Source organism: Capricornis sumatraensis, chromosome 10 (genome assembly GCF_032405125.1).
Source record: "Capricornis sumatraensis isolate serow.1 chromosome 10, serow.2, whole genome shotgun sequence".
Lineage (NCBI taxonomy): Eukaryota > Metazoa > Chordata > Mammalia > Artiodactyla > Bovidae > Capricornis > Capricornis sumatraensis.
Genome location: NC_091078.1, coordinates 9767516 through 9787303, shown reverse-complemented (window position 1 = coordinate 9787303; position 19788 = coordinate 9767516).

The window sequence follows — 19788 nt, the reverse complement described above, 5'->3', positions numbered from 1 at the left end:
TGCATACCTATTATAAAGTATAAATTAGACAAGAGATTAAAAACAATAATAAAATAGAAAAATTATACTGTGATAAAAGTTAACGTGACTGTGGTCTCTCTCAAAGTATCTTAATGTTCTATCCTTATCCTTGTGATGCTGTGAGATGGTATGTGCTGAGATGAAGTGAGGTGAATGACGTAGGCATTGTAGGGTCAGGTGACTGCTGGCCTGACAGTAAGTAAGAAGGAGGATCATCTGTCTGCTTCAGGTGGTCCTGGATCACTGAGCTATGAGTGTTGGTGTTCGGATGCCAGAAGCAGATGATGCTGATGCTTATGGATCCCACGCAGGACAGCGGGGCAGCGCAAGATTTCATCATGCTACTCAGAATGGTGTGCAATTTAAAACCAGATTTTTTTTTCTGGAATTTCCCATTTAATATTTTCAGAGGGCAGTTGACTTCAGGCAGCTGAAAGGGTGGAAAGCAAAACCATGCATAAGGGGGAACTACTGAATTTACCCAAGGGGCCAAACCGGCCAGGAGGAAGGGAGTCCGTGTTTATCCGGGAAAGCAAGAAGTGAAGATGGAGGGTGGACGTAAAGCTGGGAAGATAGGCATGTCTGCACTGAGCATACAGTGAGAAGGGGTGGCTAGTTCAGGACTAAGGCCGGGACTGGGTCTGACTTACAGTGCTGGCTGTATGGTGTGTGCACTAGCCTGTGGGTGCTGGGCTTCTTGGAGGCAGCGCTCTTCAGTACTTGAAGAGGGTCAACACAGTGACTCATCCCTTACTAGCTGTGATCCCTGGGACTCCAGCTAATGATAGGGTTTTCCAGAGGAGAATTCTTTCGTGCCTAGAAGACACTTGATTCTGAAACAGTTCTACAACCAAAGAAGAGCAGAGCCTGCAAGATGTTGCTGAAATGGATGCCTGGAGAAGAACCTTATTGTGATCTCCATCAGCTGTTTCACCCCTGGGTCCCCGAATGCATTGTCTTCTCTCCCCAGTCAGCATGGCATTATGAAAAGAGCACTGGACTGAGTTATGAGGTGAGCTCAAGTTCTAGTTTAACCGTGTGACTTGAAGCAAAGCTCTGACCTTCGTCTCTCAATCGTAGAATGGGCATAGTAATTTCTATCTATCATTGAGGGCTGTTTATTAGAAGTCATCGAAGGAATGATAAATACAAAACGGTACTTCTCCAACTTTCATATACATGCAAATCACCTAAAGATCTTGTTAAATGAATAAGGTTAGAGAAAAGCCACACACTAGTTAAAGGCAGTGTAGACGGAGTTTACTTGGTAACACCTACAGTTCGGGCAGAGGCTTCAGTATGGAACTGAACTCAGCCAGGCCATGCACAAAGGTGACTGGAATTTTAAAGGGAAGATGGAGGAGTGGGAGGGGAGATGAGGGCATTTGAACAAAGTCAAAGTGGTGGAAAATTACAAACGGAAGGTGCGGGGACTGATCACTGTGATCAGGCTGTCTCTGCTAACTGGCTCGTTCAGCAGGTTAGGTTTCCATCCTTCCACAGAGACTGGAAGATGGAGCCCTATCTGTCTTGCTGAGGACATTTCAGAGGGATGCTCTCAGGTCCTTAAGGAAGATACTCCTGGGTTTCAGGAGATAACATACATATCTTAAAGGGACAGAGAGAGCATTTACAGTTGTGAGGGTTTTCTTTTTTTTTTTAAGTAAATGCTCTAAGAAAAGGGAGGTCAAAAAAAGCAAAAGGAAGAAAATGGGGCCCACTTGCTGTCCACTTGAAAATATCACAATGTTGTTAATCAGCTATACTCTAATATAAAATAAAAGTTTTAAAAATTAAAATATACATCAACTAAAAAAAAAAAAAGATGTATGTCAGAGGCCTCTGGTCAGATGTTTGGCTGGAACAATGGGTAAATTCTTTTGACAGCCTTGAGCTTCCCCAGGCAAGGACTTAGGGGGCTGGGTCTCCCCAAGAAACAACCTTGAGTGCTAAAAACTATGCTAGGAAGCATAGTTTTGTTCAGGTCTCCTAATATGGGGGCTGGACAAAATCATTTGTACTGAAAGTTCCACAGTTCTCAAGACTGGAGGGGGGGCGGGGCTTGAGTTTTTACACCTCTAATAGGCTCCTTGTAATGATGTTCTACTGACCCATGGACCACATTTTGAGAAGCAAGAATCTAAAGGACCCTACAGATCAAATCTGTGCACTTCGGGCTTGAAGCTTCAGCAGCCTTCGACAAGCAGTAGCATGTTCCCTTTTCTTTATTTTATAAACTAATCAAGAATCCATAATAATTTAAACTACCTGCAGAGAGAGAGTCCTTGCAGGAAAGCTGATGGTTCTTAAAATGTTTGCATGATAGAATTACCTGAGGAAGTTGGAAAGATTCTGATGCCCTGGACACACACCCAGGCCCATTAAATCAGAATCTCGGGTGTGGGACACAGATAAAACATTTCTGAAAGCTCCTGGGTGATTCCAATATGCAACCAAGCTTGAGAATCATCTTCAAAGAATTTGGCATCAAGTCTAGAAGACCTGCACTCACACCTTAAAAGAGAATTTACCCAGAATCAGACTGCCTCTGGTGGTCTGTGATGATTTTTGTAAAATGGTCATTGGATGGCAAGGGTCAGGGATGGCATGGACATGGATGTAGTGGAAGCCTGGGCTGGACCTTCAGGGTGGAGAAGATCGGGGTAGGTGCACAGGATAGTAAAGAGGTCATTTCAGATAGGATCAAGCCTCTGAACCTCAGAGGGAAAGTACACAGGCATGGAAAAGCGGGAGAGCCTGCTTTATTTACCTGGTTCTTTGTTCTCTTTCTCAATGCACTGATTTCTCAAAAGCATTACCCTTCTCACATCGATGAGGAAACAGCAAATCCAAAGGCCCAAAGGTGGAGATGGGATTGTTACAGTCAAGGAATAAGAAGAACCCAAGTGTGGCTTTTAACAACATAAGTGACTGTCTAAGAGAAAAACAAACCTGTCTCATTATTGGATCTAGTCCTTTAGCTCAAACTCCTGTGCTCTTTGCCTGTGCTTAGTCATGCTGGCGCTGCGCCTTTGTGAACGAGTGTTGCCTATAGCCTGAAAAACACAGAACAGTCCAGCCTCAAGGCTCTGACTTTAAAAAGCTGAAGAACAGAAAATAGCACCTGTCTTCTTGGAGGTTTACAGGAACACTGTAACCACACCTATGTGGACAGTGGCAATCATAAAGGGTCCCTGCACCAAGAAGTATGCAACAACCAGCCACCTGCCTCTCCTTTCAGAAGCCCCAAATTCTAGCTCAGGTAATACGGTTTTCGGGACACCAGTCCACCACCTTCTCAGGCTGCTGGCTTTCTAAATAAACTCGCTATTCCTTGCCCCAGCAATCCCTCTCTCGATTTACTGGCCTGGCATGAGGCAAGCAGTATGACCTTGGCCTTGGTAACAAGATGAGAAGGTGGTGAGATAGATGGTGGAAATGCACACCATGTTCTGGCAGACCACGGTAAAACTTCTGAAGTTTACTGAGAGATGGGAAGCCATTGGAGGGTTTTGAGAAGAGGAATGATCTGACTTACGTTATTCTGATTGCTTTGCGATGATTGAGTATAGAAGATCAGCTATGGAGACCACTTAGGATGATATTGCAATAGTCCAAGCAAAAGATAATGATTGCTGGAAGCTGGTGGTAGCGGTAGACGTGGTGAGAAATTGTCAGATGTATCTGAAGATTGAAGATGGAGCTAAGGGGATTTCCAAATGAATAAATTTGGGACATAAACAACAAAAAAAAGAGGAGTCAAGGATGACTCCAAGATCTTTGACCTGAACAACTAACTACTCATGAATTTTGCAGTAAAAGAGAGCAGAAAATGATGGTGCGGAAGTAAGGTTTTAATAAGCTGTTAATATAATAGTTGGGATGAATGAACCAGGGGTCTAAGTATCAACTGGGATGCATAACAACAATCTTAGGTAAAAATCAAGCTTCCCAAGGCTATACTCAGTAGCACACAATTTACATAAAATTTTAAGACTGACCAACAGTAATGTTTAAAGCTTCACACATATGAAGTAAAGTGTAAAAACACATATGGAATGATAAACTATGCACCCAGGGTTGTGCACCATCAGGTTGGTTCACACTTTTAAAACTAATGCCCAGGCCAGATCCTAGTCCAGTTAAACTAGAATCTCTGGGTGTGCATCCAGGATGGATCCAGTATTTTTTAAAAAGCTTCCTAGGGAGTTATAGTATGCAGTCAAAGTGGAAAACCACTGCCTTAAATTGAGAAACAACTGTGACATGTTAGAGAAGTATAAGGAATTTTCCTCATCTATGTCTTCAGTTCAGTTCAGTTCAGTCGCTCAGTCGTGTCCGACCCTTTACGACCCCATGAATCGCAGCACGCCAGGCCTCCCTGTCCATCGCCAACTCCTGGAGTTCACTCAGACTCACGTCCACCAAGTCAGTGATGCCATCCAGCCATCTCATCCTCTGTCATCCCCTTCTCCTCCTGCCCCCAACCCCTCCCAGCATCAGGGTCTTTTCCAATGAGTCAACTCTTTGCATGAGGTGCCCAAAGTACTGGAGTTTCAGCTTTAGCATCATTCCTTCCAAAGAAATCCCAGGGCTGATCTCCTTCAGAATGGACTGGTTGGATCTCCTTGCAGTCCAAGGGACCCTCAAGAGTCTTCTCCAACACCACAGTTCAAAAGCATCAATTCTTCGGCGCTCAGCCTTCTTCATAGTCCAACTCTCACATCCATACATGACCACAGGGAAAACCATAGCCTTGACTACACGGAACTTAGTCGGCAAACTAATGTCTCTGCTTTTGAATATGCTATCTAGGTTGGTCATAACTTTTCTTCCAAAGAGTAAGCATCTTTTAATTTAATGGCTGCAAGCTCTATCTGCAGTGATTTTGGAGCCCCAAGAAATAAAGTCTGACACTGTTTCCACTGTTTCCCCATCTATTTCCCATGAAGTTATGGGACCGGATGCCATGATCTTCGTTTTCTATATCTTAAGCCTTGAATAGATTATCTGTTTAAGAGTTAGACAGGAGACATCCATGCCCTAATTAGTATGTTGTTCAGTCCGGAAACATGAAAAAACTCTTCTAAGAGGCAGATAAGTCCACATTGTCATCTTCCCAACATCAAAGAAATGGCTGATTACAAGCTTAGGGCAGAGAATGTGTACAAGCTCACCTGGAATATCTTGTCATATCAGTTATCAAGCAAGTGCCCCAAACCACTGAAGGCTTGTAGAAAGAAAGGACTCAAGATTTACCATGAAGTGTTCTTTCTTGCAAAAATGGGACAACATGAGCATCTTTACTTAAGATGGTTTAAAACATATAAGATATGTTTAAATTCATAAGTTCACAACAATCTTTTAAAATTTTTTAAATGCTAAAAAAATAAAAAGTCTTTGGATGATACTAGAAAATTAATTCATTGTAAAACCTGGGAAAGAAAAAAAGAAATAAGCACTTATCCTATCTTTCTTGCTTCAAAGGAACCAAAGAGTTGACGAGAGAAGTTTCTCATTACACAAGTACATGCTTAGGGCTGGTCCAGCCGTACTTAGAATGGGAGAGGTCACAGAGTAGCCAGAGGCAGAGGCCAGGTCCCTGGAAATTCCTCTCCTGGCAGAGCTTCTTTCCAACAAATAATGCCTCAAACTATTCTCTACATCCAGGAAGACACGCGGGTTCCATTTCCTACTCGAAATACTCCCAGCATAGACTCAGTGAGTTAAAATCTTGATCCTACCCCTCACTTTATGTGGTAAAACAGAGTTACAGAAATATGATGTTAGAGGATCCCAAACAGGTCAGTAGCGACATTTTGAAAAAACAAAAGAGCTCTGAATTAAGCCCCCAGAGCTGAGGCTACAAAATCATTTGCTGATGGCCACAGGACTGGAAGAGGTGAGTTTTTATTCTGATCCCAAAGAAGGGCAGTGCCAAAGAATGTTCAAACTATTGTACAATTGCACTCATTTTATGCTCAAAATCCTTCAAGCTAGGCTTCAGCAATATGTAAACTGAGGACTTCCAGATGTACAAGCTAGGTTTAGAAAAGGCAGAGGAACCAGAGGTCAAATTGCCAACATCCATTGGATCATAGAGAAAGCAAGAGAATTCCAAAAAAACATCTATTTCCTTTTCATTGACTACGCAAAAGCCTTTGTGTGGATCACAACAAACATTCAGTCCAGCAGTTCTGTTGCTCAGTCACGTCTGATTCTTTGGGACCCCATGGACTACAGCACGCCAGGCTTCCCTGTCCATCCCCAGCTTCTGGAGCATACTCAAACTCAAGTCCATTGAGTTGGTGATGCCATCCAATCATCTCATCCTCTGTCGTCCCCTTCTCCTCCCGTCTTCAACCTTTCCCAGCACCAGGGTCTTTTCTAATGAGTCAGTTCTTCACATCAGGTGGCCAAAGTATTGGAGCTTCAGCTTCAACATCAGTCCTTCCAATGAATATTCAGGACTGATTTCCTTTAGGATGGACCAGTTGGATCTCCCTGCAGTCCAACAGACTCTCAAGAGTCTTCTCCAACACCACAGTTCAAAAACAGCAATTCTTTGGCATTCAACTTTCTTTATAGTTCAACTCTCACATCCATACATGACTACTGGAAAAACCAAAGCTTTCACTAGACTGACCTTTGTTGGCAAAGTAATATCTCTGATGTTTAATATGCTGTCTAGGTTGGGCATAGTTTTTCTTCCAAGAAGCAAGCGTCTTTTAATTTCATGGCTGCAGTCACCATCTGCAGTGATTTTGGAAAATAAAGAAAATAAAGTCTGTCACTGTTTCCATTAGGAAAATCCCCACCTATTTGCCACGACGTGATGGGACCAGATACCATGATCTTAGTTTTCTGAATGTTGAGTTTTAAGCCAACTTTTTCACTCTCCTCTTTCACTTTCATCAAGAGGCTCTTTAGTTCCTCTATGCTTTCTGCCATAAGGGTGGTGTCATCTGCATATCTGAGGTTATTGATATTTCACCCAGCAATCTTGATTCCAGCTTGTGCTTCATCTAGCCTGGCATTTCACATGATGTACTCTGCATATAAGTTAAATAAGCAAGTGACAATATACAGCCTTGACATACTCCTTTCCTGATCTGGAACCAATCTGTTGTTCCAAGTCAAGATCTAACTGTTACTTCTTGACCTGCATATAGATTTCTCAGGAGGTAGGTCAGGTGGTCTGGTATTTCCATCTCTTGAAGAATTTTCCACAGTTTGTTGTGATCCACACAGCCAAAGGCTTTAGCATAGTCAATAAAGCAGATGTTTTTCTGGAACTCTCTCACTTTTTCGATGATCCAATGGATGTTGGCAATTTGGTTCCTCTGCCTTTTCTAAATCCAGCTTGAACATCTGGAAGTTCATACATTGTTGAAGCCTGGCTTGGAGAATTTTGAGCATTACTTTGCAAACATGTGAAATGAGTGCAACTGTGTGGTAGTTTGAGCATTGTTTGGCATTGCCTTTCTTTGGGATTGGAATGAAAACTGACCTTTTCCAGTCCTGTGGCCACTGCTGAGTTTTCCAAATTTGCTGGCATATTGAGTGCAGCCCGTTCACAGCATCATCTTTTAGGATTTGAAATAGCTCAACTGGAATTCCATCACCTCCACTAGCTTTGTTTGTAGTGATGCTTCCTAAGGCCCACTTGACTTCGCATTCCAGGATGTCTGGCTCTAGGTGAGTGATCACACCATAGTGGTTATCTAGGTCATGAAGATCTTTTTTTGTATAGTTCTTCTGTGTATTCTTGCCACGTCTTCTTAATATCTCTGCTTCTGTTAGGTCCATACCATTTCTGTCCTTAATTGTGCCTATCTTTGCATGGAATGTTCCCTATAGTGCAAAATCAGGAAGGGTGATACCTCTAGATTTGTTCTTTTTTAGGATTTCTTTGGCTGTTTAGGGTTTTAGGATAGGTTTCCCTAAAAGGTATCCTAAAAATGCCATTAGAAATTTGACAGGGATTACACTGAGTCTGTAAATTCCTTTGGGTAGAATGGACATTTTCACTATGTTAATTCTTCCAATCCAGGAACATGGAATATCTTCCCATTTATTTGTGTCTTCTTCTTTTCCTTCCCTTTTTATTTCTTGTATCTTCTTTAGGCTCTTTCATCAATGTCTTATACTTCTTATACTTCTCAGTGTACAGGTCTTTTACCTCCTTGGTCCAGTTTAATCCCTAAATATTTTATTTATTTAATTATTTGGATGCTATTGTAAATGAGATTGCTTTCTTTTTTGCTATAATCGTTTTTATTTCTGAAAATAAAATAATGGCCCTTTTTATTAATGATTTTAATAAACAGTCTTTTATTTTTTTACTAGTCTAGCTAAAGATTTGTCAATTTTGTTGATCCTTTTAAAGAATCAGCTTTTGGTTTTGTTGATTTCCTCTTTACATTTTTTCTACATTTTTATTTCATTTATTTTGGCACTAATCTCTATTATTTCCTTCCTTCTGTTTGTGTTGGGTTTAGTTTGCTCTTCTTTTTTAGTATCTTGAGGTACAAGGTTAGGTTATTGATTTGAGATCTTCGTTTTTTTTAAATATAGATGTTTACAGCTATAATTTTCCATCTAAGCACTGTGTTGGTTGCATAAGCTTTGGTATGCAGTGTTTTTGTTTTCATTCATTTCAAAATATTTCCTAATATCCTTTTTGATTTCATCTTTGACCTTTTAGTTATTTAGGAGTATGTTGTTTGTGCGCTAGTCACTCGGTCATGTCTGACTCTTTGAGACCCCATGGACCCATGAGACCCACCAGGCTCCTCTGTTCATGGGATTTTCCAGGCAAGAATACCAGAGTGGGTTGCCATTCCCCTCCAGGGGATCTTCCCAACCCAGGGATTGAACCCAGGTCTCCTGCATTGCAGGCAAATTCTTCATTGTCTGAGGTACCAGGGAAGCATAATATCCACATAATTGTGAATTCCTCAAATTTCCTTCTGTTAATGATTTCTAATTTCATTCCATTGTGATCAGAGAGTAAGCTTTTGTATGATTTCAATTATTTTAATTTTTAAAGATTTATGTGATTGCCTAACATATGGTCTATACTTAAGAACGTTTTTTAGGGAGACTTCCTTGGTCCAATGTTTAAGAATCCACTTTGCAATGCAGGGGATGTGAGTTTGATTCCTGGTTGGGGAACTAAAATCCCACATGCCACACAGAAACTAAGCCTGCATGCCATGTGCTGCAACTAAGACACGATGCAGCCAAATACGTGCCCAGAGTGTTTCCTGGGCACTTGAGAAGAATGTATTCTGTAGTTGTTGTGTGGAATGTGCTTATAGATGTCTGTTGTGCCCTCACTCACTCAGCTGTGTCTGACTCTTTGTGACCCCATGAACTGTAGCCTGCCAAGCACCTCTGTCCATGGGATTTTCCAGGTAAGAATAGTGGATTGGGTTTCTATCTCTGGAGAAGGAAATGGCAACCCAATCCACTATTCTTACCTGGAAAATAAAGCTTAGATTACTTTCTTGCTCTTTCAGATAGCTTGTTGTTAGTGTATAGAAATGCAATTGATTTTTATATATTGGTTTTGTATCTGCAACTTTACTAAATTCATTTATGAGTTCTAGCAGTTTTGGGGTGGTCTTCAGAATTCTCTATATCATATGATCTGTGAACATTCCATTCTGATGAAATTCTGACTGGATGTCTTTTATTTATTTTTTCTTGCCTAATTGACATGACTAAGACCTCCAGTCCTATGTTGAATAGAAATGATGGCAATGGGCATCCTTGTCTTATTCCTGATCCTAGCAGGAAAGGCTTTTAACTTTACACCATTGAGTGTGATGTTAGCTGTGGGTTTATCACATACGGCCTTTATTATGTTGAGGAATAATGCTTCCATACTTAATCTGTTGGTATAGAACAGATCCTTCCATACTAAATCATACTTAATCCTATCATGAAAGGATGCTGAATTTTATCAAAGGCCAAACGTACTTCTTTCCCTTAAGGTATGACCTAGTAAGAAGCACGTATCACTTTTGCTCACATCCCACTGGTTGCACATGCATTCCTCAGAGATATCATGGGTTCAGTTTCAGATTACTGCAATAAAGTAAATATAGCAAAATAAAAAAAAAGAGCCAGTCATATGAATTTTTTTGTTTCCCAGTGCATATAAAAGTAATGTTTACACTATACTGTAATTTGTTAAGTGTGCAGTAGTATTATGTCTAAGAAGATAATGTACATACCTTAATTTAAAAAGTTTGTTGCTAAAAATGCTATCATCTGAGCCTTCTGCAAGTCGTAATCTTTATGCAATAGTAGTAGCATCAGGGAGAAGGCAATGGCACCCCACTCCAGCACTCCTGCCTGGCAAACCCATGGATAGAGGAGCCTGGTAGGCTGCAGTCCATGGGGTCGCGAAGAGTCGGACGCGACTTAGCATCACTTTCACTTTTCACTTTCATGCATTGGAGAACGAAATGGCAACCCACTCCAGTGTTCTTGCCTGGAGAATCCCAGGGACGGGTGAGCCTAGCGGGCTGCCATCTATGGGGCTGCACAGAGTCGGACACGACTGAAGTGACTTAGCAGCAGTAGCATCAGAGATAACTGATCACAGATCACCATAGCAAAAATAAGAATGATGAAAGTTTAAAATATGAGAATTACCAAAAATGTGACACAGAGACACAAAGTGAACAAACACTGTTGAAAAAAAAATGGCACCTATAAACTTGCTTGATGCAGAATTGGTACAAACCTTTAATTTGTAAACACACACACACAGATAAACAAAGCAAAGCTCAATAAAATGAGGTATGCTTGTACTTAACTGTAAGAGTGGCTGGGAGAATGTAGTCTTTCTCATGGATAGGTTTATACCTTGCCAAACTTTGGTGACTCTATCCCTAGAAAAAGAAAACAGAAAGGATTTGAGGATTCAACCAACAGTGTCTTCCATAACATCCTGATAGGAAAATACATGAGCGACCAGTAACAGTATTTGCCTCGAGGAAAAGGGTGCTGGGGACACAGGTAAGAAGAAAATGTCCGTTCCAAAGCCCTTTAGAACTTTAATACATGTGAATGTATTAACTAACTAAATATTTTTAATGAAGTAATAAAAATAGCATTATCCTATCTGCTTAGTAAACCTCCATATCTGATTTACTGACCAAAAGTTTTTTGTGCCCTCACCCTCAGCCCCTCAGAGAGGGTTATAGATGTGCCATGAAGCTCAGGGAACATTAAATTGTATAGAATCAGTATGGCTGGGGAAACCCAATGGGCCTGCAAGGGTAGAGGAGGCCTGGCTGCTGCTAAGTCATTTCAGTCGTGTCCGACTCTGGGCAACCCCATAGACGGCAGCCCACCAGGCTCCCCCATCCCTGGGATTCTCCAGGCAAGAACACTGGAGTGGGGTGCCTGGAGAGGAATGCAAATTCAGACAAGCACTTGGGAGAGCTGCTCTGCCTGTCAGTGGACTCAGTTGGCACTGGGCCTTCCCTGTGCCCTTTCTGATTGTGCCTGTTTAGGGGGAGAGAAGACTAGCTTGCTGCCAGGCCCTTATCCCGGCACTGCTCATAAGAGGAGGAGGAGGCCAGGGCCCTGAGGGCCAGAGGGGCTGGGGAGCTGGGCCTAGAGACATAGCCAGCTCCTGGGGTGGGCTGTGCGGCTTGCCCTTTCAAGCAGGAAGCCTTTGACATGTCTGCCAGGCAGGGGCCTCAGCTGTAGGAAGCCTTTGACATGTCTGCCAGGCAGGGGCCTCAGCTGCCCTTACCTGGCATTCATTTCTTCCCCAACATTCATGACTCAAAAGAACCTTGAATCAACTTTCAGGCCTGTGTGGGGTGAGGGCCAGGCGGCCACCAGCTGTGAATCCTACCCTAGAGCACAGGGTCAGCCCCCTTCACTGGCCCCAGCCAGGCCATGGGGCAGAGCACGGGGCAGACACCTTCTCACCCCCGGGTGCACAGACTGTGACAGTGTCCTGCTCCCTGGACTGACTCTCAGCACCCCTTGGGGTCCCCACAGCTTACTCTTTAATGCTCAAGGAACTCTGTGTACACAGATAAACACAGCCCGCTCCACACTTTATCTCACATGCAACATGGGAAAACGGAAACAGTTAACATTTCTTTAAATATTCACATACTATGTCTGATTCTTTGCAGCCACAAGGACTGTCCCATGCCAGGCTTCCCTGTCCTTCACTACCTCCGGGATTTTGTTTAAAACTTAGCAAAATCCGGGAGGTACTGAAGGACTTTTTTGAGCAAAACACGGGAGGCAGTGAAGGACAGGGAAGCCTAGCATGCTGCAGCCCATGGGGTCGGAAAGAATCGGACACGACTTAGCAACTAAACAACAACAAATTCCCACAGTTAACAAATTGACCTTTTATAATTTTAACAAAGTAGATTGCCCTGAACATTTGAAGTTAAGTGTAATCAATGACACTCTTCCCAATTCTGATGATTCAGTCTCATAAATGTTTTAAACACCTTTAAAAGTAGACCAATAAGACTATAATCATCACAAAACCGGATCTGCATACTCATACTCAAACTGGTTGCAGATGCTAATGTGTAGATCAAACTTTATTATCTCGAGTCAGCAGCCCTAGCAGCAGACCAGAGAGACACTATGCACTCATTTGCCACGCGTCACTGCCCTCTCCTGGGGCTCTCAGGCAGCAGCTCCACTGGAGTCCCCTCACCAGAGCTCTGTACCCCAATCTGTCCTGGACAGAGTGGCTGGACCAGAGGTGGGTCCTGGCCTCTGAGTCAGGAGCCCATGGACTGCTCAGGTATGCAAGGCAGACCTACCTGCAAAGCTAGCACAAAAGTTTTGCCCAAGAAGTGATGTAGAGGGTGAGAGTCAACCAAGGCAATCAGCTTCTCACTCTTGGGGTACACAAATGTGCCTCTCTGAAAGAGGAAGAGGGCAAGGGCTGAAGACTCGCAGAGGGCAGCAGGCAGAGCCCCCTCCTAAGGAAGCTGGGGGCCAGTTGGCCAGAAGTAGCTGGAGCAGGAGAAAGAAAGGGAGACACTGGGGCCGAAGTGTGAGTGGCGCTCTGGAAGCTGGTGACATGGGAGCCTCCAGGCCCCTTCTTCTGAAGGACCTGGCTGAGCAGGGGGCCGGCTGGCTCCTTCCTTCTGTATTCTCACACAGAGGGAATGGGCAGATGTTTGGAGTTGAGGTGATAACACGTGCTGTGGCCAAGTGCACTGGAAACAGAAGCTGATCCAGAGACGTGTGTGCAGGAAGTAAGGGAAGCAGGACAGGCTGGAGGGAGAAATTGAACTGAAACTGAACTCTGGCTTCATCTGACCCCATGGGGAGGCCAGAGCCAGGATCACTCATCATTTGTCCAGAAGTGAGGTAAGAGGGTTTGGCGAGCTCTGGGTCTAAGCACTCTGGGTGAGGCAGCTTCCTTCAGCCAGAAACCATTCAACAGATTCCAACACTGGGTCCTGAAGGGCAGATTCCAACACTGGGTCCTGAAGGGCAGGCTGTGCAGCCACCCCTGAACCAGAGGTGACAGACTGGATCACCAAGTGTGAAGAAGGCCAGTGGTCAAAGCCGTGGTTACGGAGACCTGCTCAGATGTGGTTATGGGGACCAGGCTTGCGGAGCCTCTGCACAGTGTTCAGGGACATGAACTTCTCCAGGCCTGGGAGAAGGGGAGCATGGAATCAAGTTCTCCTTCTAGACTGGGGCTGGGGCTCATGAGAGAGGGCAAGTGTGGTGATAACATGAAGTGTGGCCAGTGCATGGAAGATATCTAAAGTCACATGAGCACCAGAGAGCCTGTGGAGACGGTGGAAGCAGGGAAGAGAAGAAACATTTACAGGAAGGGAGATCGGATACTCGGAGGAGGAGGTGCATAGTCCTGTCTGAGTGGGTAACTAGGAGAGGGGAGCCAGCAGAACTAGTGCTCCAGGAAGGAAGCAGCCTCAGACCAGACCAAAAGCCCTTTTCTCCTGCCCCAACACACAGAGCAGTGGTTCCATAAAGCCAGTTCAGCTAGCTGCCCCTAGATGGCAGTGTCTGCACGTGCAGCAGCTAGCACGCACTGCTCCCCAGAGACAGCCAGCTTCTCCCATGGAACCGGGGGAAAGTCCCCAGAGCTGAGGCTGCCAGGCAGAAGTGCTTGTGATGGGTACAGCATCCACCTCTGCTCTGCTCTGCTCCAGGCAGGTGGGGCAGGTGCCTCTTTGTCCCCTTCCCTGGGGTTCCTATCAAGGGTCCCTCCTGGCAGAGCCTGAGCATAGGGGTCCCAGGGGCTCAGTGAATCCCCAAACCCATGTGATCATGACTTTCCAGTTTGGGGTGGAAGATTGAGACACAAAGGTCTGGACATAAAGCTAACAGTTCTGGTTCCACATCTTATGGGGTGAGTGACTCACTCCGAGCCTACCTTTCCACGTTGTTTTACAAACGCATAGATTTGTGAGAGTCATTTCACATGAGATTATTTCAGAAGGAATAATTCTTCACTGTCAAGTGATTTTCACATTTGCACACAGTCCACAGTTCCCCTAGTGGACAGCTGTCAGGGGCAAAGCTAGGGTTGACCTTGCTCTTAATCTCGCTGATGGGCACCCTCCCTCTGATGTCTTACTGGCAACATCTGGACCTTCCTGCTTTGGCAAAACTGTCAAGGCTGGAGGACCCTGGGAGGTTACCTGCTCAACAACTGTCCCCTCTCCCCCACCCTCAGTTTATAGGTTGGACAACTAAGGTGAGATGGGTAGGACTCCTCGTCGCCATCATCTATGACAGTTCTGGCCTCCGCCATTAAAGTATGCTCCACTGTGTCCTGTGCTCACACATGGATTCCTATCACAAATCTACAGTCTGTTAGGGATACTTCTGAGGACAGAAGACCCACAGCTGCGGTGGCTGCTGCATATCGGAGCAAGAAGCCCTTGGAAATTTACAAATTCTTTAAAACAGATATTTGGGTAGGCATTGGGTGACAGGCTAAGAAATTACTTTCTTTTCTGTTTACCTTTCTCCACGGCTCCCTGATCTTTTCAAGAAAGGCAACCTTAATTCAAGACAGCTGAATGAAAGATGTTAGCGCCCGGCTCACCTGAGTCCTGCCATACTTGACCCTGACTTCCTCACTCCAAGTGTCACTGATTCCTTCATTCCAGCTCAGTCATTCCCTCCCATGGATAAATCCCTCTGTCTGACCTAGCCTCGTGCAACCACTCCTGTCTTCTGTAGTCAATGAGGGCCCTCCAGCTCCACTCCCATCTTCTCCTTTGTCTCCATCTACTGGCCCTTCCAGCTATCACTTCCCTCCCCCAACACCCACAACTCATGACACAACACTTCAGTGGTTTCTCCTCAATTGTCTCCAACCCTCTGTACCATTGTTTTCTATTATGCCTTTCCAGCAACCCCCTCCACACTTTGACCACTTCTCCTGTCTGTGCTCTCTACACCGGGACATACCCCAGTTGCTGAGGACTGATGAAGGCTGTCTCATTTGAGCTGTGACTCTGACTCTGGTTCACCATCCTCAAACCTTCCTGCCTGCCTTCCTCAGAAGCTTCTCTCATTTTCTACTAAGTTTCTCTAAAAATCTCTGGATCCCACCAAACAGCCACTTTCTTTTAACAGGTGACCTATTTCTCCTATTTTCAGAAGAAGAAAAAAAAAAGGCTGCTTTCACTCAGGGACCCCCATGAAACCCACAAACATCTGCATCCAACTCAGCTCTTCCCCCATCCTCTTGTCCCCATGGAGCCCCATCTGTCCTCCAGTTTTTGGTTGCCCACTTGTCCTGAATTCCAGTCCCTCGCACCTTCTCCAGCAAGCATCATCTCTTTTCCTTCAGACTCTTCAATCTCTCCTCTTCTACTGTCTTTCCTGCCTCATTTAAACATCTTCAAGTCTCTCTCTTCTTAAAAAATCCAAACAAACCTCTCCCTCAGTCTCTTACCCCCATCCTCTTCCAGCTAACGATCTCACCCTGAACCTCATTTAGTCTCCAGCCCACTTTTGACTCAGTTATTTCACTCACCCAGCTCTCTGGAGCTGCCGACCGCCGGGGTCACTCCTCAGCTTTGTCTTGCAGTCCTCCTTACATCACTGGAAACTGGGGGCCGCTCCTTCCTTCCTGAAACCCTCATTTCCCTTGACTTGTATACATAATACCTTTCTGGCTTTGCACCTGCCTTGCTGACTGCTCTTTCTCAGGTTAATTAATCCCTCTTCTTTTTCTCTTTCTGGTTGACCCCACATTAACCGGGATTCAGCCTTGGTTACTCTCCTTTCTCAACTCCCAGTCCTAAGATAATTTCCTCTACTTTCATAGTTATTAATCACCATCTCTGTGCAGCTCTCTCAAGAATCATTCCCCTTTTCTTTCTGTCAAATAGGCTCGGGACTTATTTTTTAAATTACATTTCCCAGCCTCTCATGGAGCTAAGCACTGCCATGTGACCAGACTTGGCCAATGAGGGATAAGCAGCAGGCAGTGGGGATTTCTGGGAAAGGGTTGCTTTCCTTAACACAGGTGCTGCTCCTTCATCCTTTTGTTCTTTCTCCAGCATATGTGGAATGCAGGTGGGAAGCTGGAGTTGCAGCAGCCATTGTATGACCACAGCTGACTGAGGGTGCAAGCTTCCCAGTAAGGAGAGCCAGAGCAGACCGACAGGGCAGACCCGGGCCCTGAAGGACCAGTCTTGCTCTGCTTACCTTCAAACTTGGCGTTATGTCAGAGTTTTCAATAAATAGAGCAGCAAAGAGCAACAAATACCATTTAGTTAAAGCAGTGTGTCTGGGTAGATGTTACAGGAACCGAACACAAGTTCTGGTTAATACAGCTCTCAAATATATAATGTTGCTTAGATGTTTCTCCTGAACTTCAAACAGCAATTTGGGCCTCTTTTCTCTATCCAGAGATCTCGCAAATGGAAGAGGTCCAAGTTGTGACCGCCTCACCAAATACACACAGAATCACTTGGATACCTGGTCGCAGTAAACAGCATCACTGTCCATGCAGCCAGATTTCCTATTAGTCACCATCCTATTAGTCACCCCTCAGTTCTACCTCCTAAATATATTTTGAATCTGTTCACCTCTTACCATTTCCTCATCAATCTTCTGGACCACTGTACAGGTTCCTTAACTATTTTAAAATTTTGCTCCCTCCCATCCTACTGCAGCCTTAGGGATCTTCTAAAAGCACAAGTGTAATAATGTTACTATTTTGCCTAAAACCTTTCAGTGACTGCTTAGGGCCTAAGAAATACTAGGCATATATATACCGTAAAACTCTGCCAGGTTGGTCCTGCACCCACCACCTCTTCTTTGGCAAAGGTGTTGCTCTACTGACCACAGGGGGTGGACATGTTGACCTATACCTGGTGGAACTAGGGAAACCTCTCTCCCTTGCCACAGTGATTGGTTCAAGAGTGAGCACATGACCAGAGTATGGCCAATTAGAGGCCTTCCTTGGGATTCCTAGAGTGTAGAGTTATTTGGAGTCACATCTCCAACATGGGGCAAGCTCTGAGCACCAGGAGAGACAGAGAGAAAAGGGCTCCTGGTCTGTGTAGCCCGCAGGATCAGCCCCTAATATCCACAATCGGTCTAGTTTCAAGTTCTTCTTTTGATTCTGTGAACGACTTGAGTATCCTTCTAATAATTTTTCCTCCTTTGGCCTAAGCTAGTTTGGGTAGGGTTTTGTCACTTCCAACCAAAACATCCTGACTAAAGTGAGGACCCTTGGTCATCTGGCCCAATAAGGCATCTTTCCATGAAAACAGAGTTTCTTCTAGCTTATAGGATGTCTTACAAACGTTATTTCATTTGATTCTTACTATAAGCTTGTGAGGTGGGTTCTACTATCTTGACTTCACAAATAAAAAAGTAAGGCTCAGAGACGTAAAATATTTTGCTCAAGATCAAGAGGCTGAGAATTAGGAACACTTGGACACCAAGTCCCTCTTATATTCAAGGTGTTCCCCTTTATTCCCCACCTCTTGTCCTGTACACACACACACACACAGAAGTGCCAGAGTGGAGCCCAGGGTGAGCAAAAGCAGCAATGGGACAAGGACCAGCCTGGGACGGGGCGGGGGTGGTGATGGGAGGGTTAAAGGAGGAAGTCAGAGGACGGTAAAGCCAAGTTCCTCCATTTAAATTTTATAGCCGCTCCAGGTCCAGGAGAAGAAAGTCCTCTCAGCTTCTTTCTTTTGCCCTTCCTTGTACTATTTTCTGTTTCCATAATCTATACCTCAGGCTTGCAGTAGGTGCAATAATTCAGTTATATTCTTGGCAATTACAGTTCTAGGGGCTAGCCCGGAAACTAAATCACCCGTAAAATACAGCCTTTTTATGAGTTGGGACTGTCCATATCTCCATTCTTCCGCTTTAGGTTACGTGGTACTTTTTTTTTCCTTCTTTCAGTTCTATTGAGATGTAACTGACATATGGCACTGTATAAGTTCAGAGTATATGGTAAAATGATTTGATCTACAAATATTATAAAATGATTACCACAATAAGTTTAGTGAACAACCATTAACTCATACATTAAGAGACACAAAATAAAATTTTTTTCCTTGTGATGAGAACTCAGGATTTACTCTCTGAATGACGTTCATATGTAACATACAGAGGTGTACATTCCTAGTACTTTATTTCACAACTAGAACTTTGTCCCTTTTGACAGTCTTCATCCAATTCCCCCTCCTCCCCAGGCCCCACCTCTGGTAACCACAAATTTGATCTCTTTCTCCTGTGAGTTTGCTTTTGAAGTATATAATTGACCTACAACACTGTCAGTTCTTCGTGCACAACATAGTGATTTGATATTTCTGTACATTTCAAAATGATAACCACTGTGATTCCTTTTAGTTTTTAAAAAAGGAAAAGAAAATGGGCCTGCTCTGTTTTGAGTGTCCCAGATGCTCTCTGAAAGCCACAACAAATTATTGTAAAAATGGGTCAGGTAAAGCTTGGTGGGTCTCAAAGGGCAGCTGGGAATGGCAGGTGAGTGTCACAGTAACGGTCAGTGAGGCCTGGTGGGGGTGGGGTGGCAGCCTTGCTGGCTTTGTGGGCACTTCCCTCACCCCCTTCATGCCCTGCAGCAGTGTGGCCAACTGTGCCAGGAAGCAGCTGTCTCTTTGAGGCTGCTCAGGCCGGCAGGACCACTAACATCATCGGGTCCATGATTCACAAAGTTGGCTTTACTCTCTCCTCCTTGTTCTAGGCTCACAACCTTCTTCACCATCCAAGGTTAAGCAGAAATCATCAGGTGTGGATGACCATCTTTCCAATCCCAACCTTCACTGGAAATATCTTCTCTGTCTCCACATCCCCCTTGATAATGGTGGGGGCATCCCTCTACCAAGAGGGGACAACACCATTCCTGCCCACATCCCATCTCCTTCCACTTCTTCTTCCGAATCATCATGCCTGCCATCTCTCCTGAGTCATTCCTATCACTCTGCAAGCTTGTTCTACTCCCTTCCACATTTGAATAAAACCCAAGTATCCTAAGAAAAATTAAAATTAGATATGGCTATAAGCACTGGAAAACAAAGGATGAAGTAGGTAGCCAGAGTAGCTACAGCAAATCCCTAAACATCAGGAACCCAAAAACCTGTTGCCCTAACATCCTCAACACGGCTTCCACTTCAGCGTTGAATAGGCCTGCTTGAGCTGCAGCTACATCTTCACATACTCCATGGGGCAGGAGAACACAAAGGCTGAGGCCAGCACACAACCTCCCTTTACAGC